We start from the raw sequence: 6,621 nt of genomic DNA, 5'->3' as shown, positions 1-6,621 counted from the left end.
TTTTTGTGAGCTAGAAATATGATTTTTAAGTCTTAAATTTTTTTAAAAAGGCACACACAATACACATTCAAATACATTCTATCAGTGGCTTTCAGCTAGGGGACCCAGGCTGTAGTGTTCTCGAACAGCCATCAAACCAGGAGCTCAATCCCCATAGATCACATAAGGTTCCCGGGGCAACAGAACTCAAGAAACGGAGCCGTCATGTTTCTCACCCCAGGGACCCCAACCTCTTAGTACTGTAGCCATTCTACAATCCTGTCAGGAATTCCCTTCAGATCCTGAGACCACTTTTTACTAGAACAAGCCTGCCTGAGACAGGAATCCTATGAGCTCTGTCACAGCCCAGGTCAACCCTAGGAGATCCTCAGGAAGGATCCGGAGAGCCAGGGTGCAGAAAATGCCATGTATTTGGATATTTACAAGAGAATGAGGTGTGCAGCAACTTTCACTGAGAAGACATATAAAGATTTCAATGGAAACCCTGGATAAATGACAAGGGTGACAACTGTCCTGATGTCTCTTGTCCTAGGATTCTCCAAGGGAAATGGTCACCTCCAGATTCTCTATTCCTGGCCCTGCTTCTGATTTTCTTCTTGCTTGTAGGGCCTCAGTTTACCCAAAATGATGGTCTCTGAGCTCTGCAGTTCTACGAATCTGTGCTGGACCATCTCTCCAGCTCCGGATTTTAGCATCACTCCAACCTGACCTGGCTAAAATCAAATGTACCTGCTCACCAAGATGCTGTCAACAAGGAGAACTTTCTTTTTGATAAAGAAAACCCCCCTGCTCCCGCTCCACCGGGTCCTGGCATATCTGCAGGATCCTGTCCCTGACAGAAGTCAAGCATCTTCATGCAGGAACCCAGGTGGAGGAGAGCACATTCTGCCCCTCAGTCCCACAGAAGCACTGGAGTTCAAAGTCCCAGAAAGAGCTCCGCCTAAGCTGGGTTCATGAATGCTTTATCATTGTTCTGCTGAGCAGTTACCCCCATGCCAGGCAAGTCAGAACAAGCCTTCTAAGCCATGGTGATGGATGTTTGCAGGAAACCCATGGGAGTTATTAATATTCATGTTCCCATCACACTTTTGCAAGTAATGGAAGCTTGTTTTCTGTAACACATCATTAGGTGAGGAAGACAAGTGACCTCCTAGAGTTTTGAAGCACAAAGGGTGGTTGCCCAAGACCCAGAAGGGAGTGAGGGAAAAGCAGACAAGGTGAGGAGGTTAAGGTGTTAAACTTTCTCATTTTGGAAACTCCCAACAGACCCTTGCAGTGAATGCAGACCTTCACGGGCCCCTGCAAAGCGAGCAGTCATGGAATGTGGGGCTGTTCCCAGTCTCTCCCCTCTCACAGAGGATACCAGGACTCGATATGGGGTGTCTAAGGTCACAGCTTTTGAGAGCACAGCGTGGCAAACTGGAATATCTGGGCCGAGCCATCGTGCCTGCTTCAGAGCACTGGAGGGGCCTCAGACTCAGGGTCCAAACGGCCAGGAGTCACGAGGGTCAGAATGAGAGCATTTGCTGAGCTCAGGGGAGACCAGGTGCACAGCAGCAGGAATGGGAGTGCGGGAGGGTCGAGGTGGGCAGCAACCAAAAGAGCCGGTCAGTGGGGCTAGGCAGCAGAGCGAGGATGACATGCAGATGTCGCACGCCGGGCATACCCCCCTAAAACGTGAGCTGTGTGCACACGCCCCACTCACGCCTCAGAACACTCCCCACGCTGTACTATAATTAAGCACGTGGCCCCTCCGTGCCTCTGTTTCCTCATCTGCAAAAGGAGCCAAAGGGCAATCCCTCGTTGTGTTAAAGAGTTCAAAGAGTTAATACTGCATACACGAACGTGCACAGCACGCTCCCTTCAGTGTGAGCTACCATCATCATTACCATTCACATCATTTCTGTGTCCTTTGCCCTCAGTAGACTGAACTCTCTGGAAGCCGAAACCGCCTCTCATTGTACCTACTGCCCCAAAGCCCAGCACCGTGCTTGGCACAATAAATACCTGGGGAATGAATGCGTCAGTGAATGAATGGTCCGTTCCCTAATCCTGCCGGTAGGAAAGACCTCCCTCCACCCTCTGGCAGCACAGTCATTGCTTCCTAATAGCACCAAGGTTAATTCATTCGATACATAATTATTGATCACGTGCTCTGGGCCAGGTGCCTGTTCTAGAGCCTGGGAATACCGCAGGGGGCAGACATCACAAGACTCCCAGGCCACGTGAAGCTTGCCTTTTATGGGGAAGACAAATGAACACACAAAATAAATAGGTAAAATATGTCATCTTAGATGCGGATCTGTGCTGTGGAGAAAAACTGAATGGCAAGAATGTCAGGGAGCCGGGGTACTCCTGCCTGAGAGGTGGGGGTCCTTGCAGTCAGCCCAGGAAGGAAGGATGCCAGCCATGAGGATGTTGGAGAACAGCCTTCCAGAGACAGGGAACCGAAAGCACAAAGATGAACTCATTTTCACTGGGCTCGAACTGGTGATGCCCCAGGGACAGGTGTCAGTCCTACTAAAATGAAGAAGTCAAGCCCCTGAGTGGTCAAGGTTAGTTTATGGTACCAAGTTTCCCACAAAGGTCAAAGCACAATCCTTTATTAACTAATGCATGTTTGTGGAGTGAAACTGGGTTTCTCAATCCGATGAGGAAGGGACACTCAAATATATATGGAGATAGTGCCTAGTACTCTACCTGACACATGGCAATGGCTTTCAACGCTTATTCGTGTTCTTCCGGTCGGATTCCCTCACCCTCCTCAACTCCCACTCTTCCAAAATGCCACAAAGGAGGGAAAACACTGGAAGAGGGGTTGTTCTGTTGCTACTTGGGAGCATGGATGGAGAGGGGGAAGGAAGGGGTCATAGGCCATTCGTGTAGAGGTTCTGCACCCTGTGAGCAGCTCGAGAGTACCAATCTCCAGCCTCATGAGGATGCCCAGCAGAGGGCTTGCCGTGTAGTAAGTACTCAGTAAATGCCAGATACAAGAATAAATGGAAACGACAGTGCAGGAAGGAACAGGTCATGGGGCACGGGGCTGTCGTGTGCTCATTCCATGAGCCGCGCCAGGCTTCTGCGCCAGCAGGAGCCCATGACTCCCACAGAGCGAGCCTTGACCGAGACCGAACATCTCAGGAGCTCAACTCTCTTACTGCCTCGCGTGTGCACTCCCTCAAATGCTACCTGGCGTTTCGGGCGGTGAGTGAGTGGCAGCCCACAGAGTGGGGTTTGGGTGATTTTACTGCAGTTTAGCTTTGTTGGCATTTAGAGAAATCATCCCCTTCTATAATCTTAAACTTTAGCTCAGTGTTCTCAGAGAAGATATAAATTATTAAACAAAGGAAAGCAACTCTGGCTTCAGATCAGATGGCAATTAGCATCACCTAGCACTGAGAAAAGTCCCTTCATTTGGTCCACATGTCAGCATAAGGAGCTTACAATTTGGCTACCAGGCTCAAGTTCTGGCTGATATTAATCTTAGATGTGCCTGGAACCTAGAAAAACTAATTGACATTCATCCCGACTAAAAGAGAAAAGAAAACCAAAAAAAAAAAAAAAAAAAAGAGAGAGAGAGAGAGAAGAAAGAAGGAAGATCTTGAGAACAGAGAGAATTTACATTAACTGCTCATTTTCTATGTCCCATGTAGGATACAGATGTCTCATTTTGATTTTTAGATCACGAGGAAGGTGCTACGATCTCTGCTTTGCAAACGAGGAAACTGGGGTTCACAAAAGCTAAGTAACTCACCCAAAGGCACACAGCAGGATGAGGAGGAGTGGAGTCTCGATCTGCTTCATACTGCGCTGCTTGTCTGAGAAGAAAGCAGAGGACCCCGTAGGCAGCCACAGAGTCCACCCCAAAAGGCTCATGGACCATGAGCCACGATGCCCCGGGAAGGGTTTAAATCCGGGTACCTGCTCTGAATGAGCACACTAGGAAGGACAAATGAGTCTTCACACATAAATGACATCAGAATTCTTTCCACCCCTGGAGAAAGCAAAGATGTTCCTTTATTACAAACTGAGCGCAAGTCCTGAGATCCTAGGGCGCTATTCCCCGGCGTTTTCTTCACTCTGATCTCCCACTTCAGCACGTATTGTGTCTCCCCAACACACAGTCAATATTTGTTGAATGAATGTTCTTATGGAAAACCTATCATGGAAATAAAAGATTATAACTGACCCACCTAAATTGGGTTCAAAAACGGAGAAGGCTTTAAGCATTGATTTTGTTTTTGTTTTTTTTTTCTGAGTCCAAAAGTAAATCTCCTCTTGGAAATCAGAAAGTGGTGGGAGTTACTGACACTAGAATATGGGGAGAGGGGAGGTTGAATTAATCAGGTATCAAAAAAAATCTTTATTTACCTAAGAGTCCCTCTGCCCCTTCCAGCTGCCTCGTACAATGAATGATCTTCTCAGAAATAAGCATGGAGGGGGTGTGGTTTAAAAAGGCAAATAAAAGAATTCAAAGGACACCATCAGAAAGGCACGTAGGGCTCCCAGGTCAGAGTTCTAACTGGTCAGACAAGTGTTAAGAGGGTGGAGGAAGAGCAGAGGGCTGCAGGGCAAAACACCCTCCAACCACCCCGACAAAAATGAAATCCTGAACAACGGAAGCCAGAAAAGCAGGGAAGAAAATACTGCCTCAAAGATTCCTAGTCAAGCCCTTTGATCCATCTGGAGAGGCCACACATGCAAGCTGACGGGAACGTTCCCAGGCCTTTCTAACCTGCCAACAGCCACTGCTCCCAAAGCCCCACCCTTGGTCCTAGACCACCTGCTCGGTGCAACCCCAGCCGGAGATGCCAGCTGAGCATCCCAGGACCATCAGCGTTCACATCAGCCAGGTGACTTTGGAGCCTGAGGAAAGAGCCAGCTCAAACATCTCACTTGGGATCATGCCAAAAATCAGCTGCCCAAATAACAGCCCCAGAACCAGCTCCAATCAGATGGTCCCTCTGGATGAGAAGGGTCATTCATGCTGCCAAGAAATGGGCCACGTGGCAGTGAGAAATAGGTAAAAGACACTAACAATGTGATAAAGTCTACGTCTTTCTTCCTTGGAAATTTCAAACCTTCTTCAAACAAAGACCTAGAGATGTCCCCTGACGTAGCTACTCTCTGCCATTCTATAACTAACTCACTTTCATTAAATAGCTAGAATGTATCCAACATCACCTCTGTGCCCAGCACTGTTTTAAGTATTTTGAAGTATTAGCTCATTTAATGCAAAAAATTCTATGATGTGAGAAATATTATTACTCCCATTTATGGATGAGGAAACTGAGGCCCCAGAAGGTTTAACTTACCCAAGATCACAGAGTTCCAGAGCCTTCATTCCTACCTGCTCCATTATACTGTATCTTATATTAGGATCACAGGGAAAGCCTCTTAGATTTTTCTCTCACTTGCTGTTATTGACACAGAGTAACCGCTCTGTCTTTCCATTGGGAACATGTGTGTGTTCCTGAGGCTTTATTCAATTCAGCAGAGCCAATGAAACCTTATTTGGCACCTGCCCGGAGGAAATCAGGGTTAGATGCAAGACAGGCTCCACCTGGTGGTGGGACTCAGTGCTCTCCCCACTGCAGCTCGGTCCCCAGATGTGGGACATGGCTTCGGACACTGCTGTATCATAATGCAAAGTGGGATATCCTGTGCAATGAACAAGAAGTTAGATGCTCTTGCATCCCTGCCTGACCTGCTTTCTCTCCTCCTTATTTAGTCCCTGACTTTATTTCCAGATTGTGTCCTCATATCTGGTTAAGTGTGAGGAGTTAAGCCTCCAGCTTCCTACCAACTCCCCTCTCCCAAGTCTTTCAGGGGTATGACTTAGGCCAGCTCTGCTCTAGGCCATATTTCCTTAGACCTTCTCTCTGTTAGATTCAGTTGTCCTAGCCCTCTACCTTCACAGAGAGTTGTCAAAACTTGGAGGCGGGCCTCAGAGAAAGGAACCTAGGAAGCTAGTTTTTAGTCCAGCTTTTGAGCTCTTTAGGAGGCAGACACTGTGACTCATATATGGTGAAGCCAGCTCACCCAGGCCATGAGTTCCTCATGGGGGTTTTGACTGACACCAGTGGTTATCAATAGTGTGTTACTGTCTAGCCATGTCCTCCATATGGATCTGCCTCAAAACCAATAGTGGTGAAGAGAGACTAACTGAGAATTCTGGTTTTCAGAATTTTGAAACCTGCCATGTCTACCTCCATCTTGGAAACATCTTAGTGATATAAGGATCAATGAACCATGGTCCTTCTCTACCATCAAGGAACATACAATTTAGAGGGAATATAGACTTAAATGCAAGTAGTCAGGTGTAAGTAGGCAGAGGATACGCGGTCTACCCGAGAACACAGAGGAGGGCATGATGTCTTTCAACTAGAGCAATCAGAAGAAGCAATCAGCATTAACAGGATTTTGTAGGCAAAGGAGGGAAGCACATTCCAGGTCAAGGGAACAACATGAGTGGAGACAATGAAACATGAAAGGCATAGGGTTTGGAGAATATCAGTGATTGAAACATTGGTTGTAGGAGAAGCTCAATGAGAGATGAAGCTGAAACCAGGTCATAGAAAATCTTAAATGTCATATTAAAGGACATGGTCTGTGTCCTTT

The sequence above is a fragment of the Neomonachus schauinslandi genome, chromosome 6 (genome assembly GCF_002201575.2).
Source record: "Neomonachus schauinslandi chromosome 6, ASM220157v2, whole genome shotgun sequence".
NCBI classification, from domain to species: Eukaryota; Metazoa; Chordata; class Mammalia; order Carnivora; family Phocidae; genus Neomonachus; species Neomonachus schauinslandi.
The sequence above is the reverse complement of the archived record's forward strand: the minus strand, read 5'-3'. Positions refer to the sequence as shown.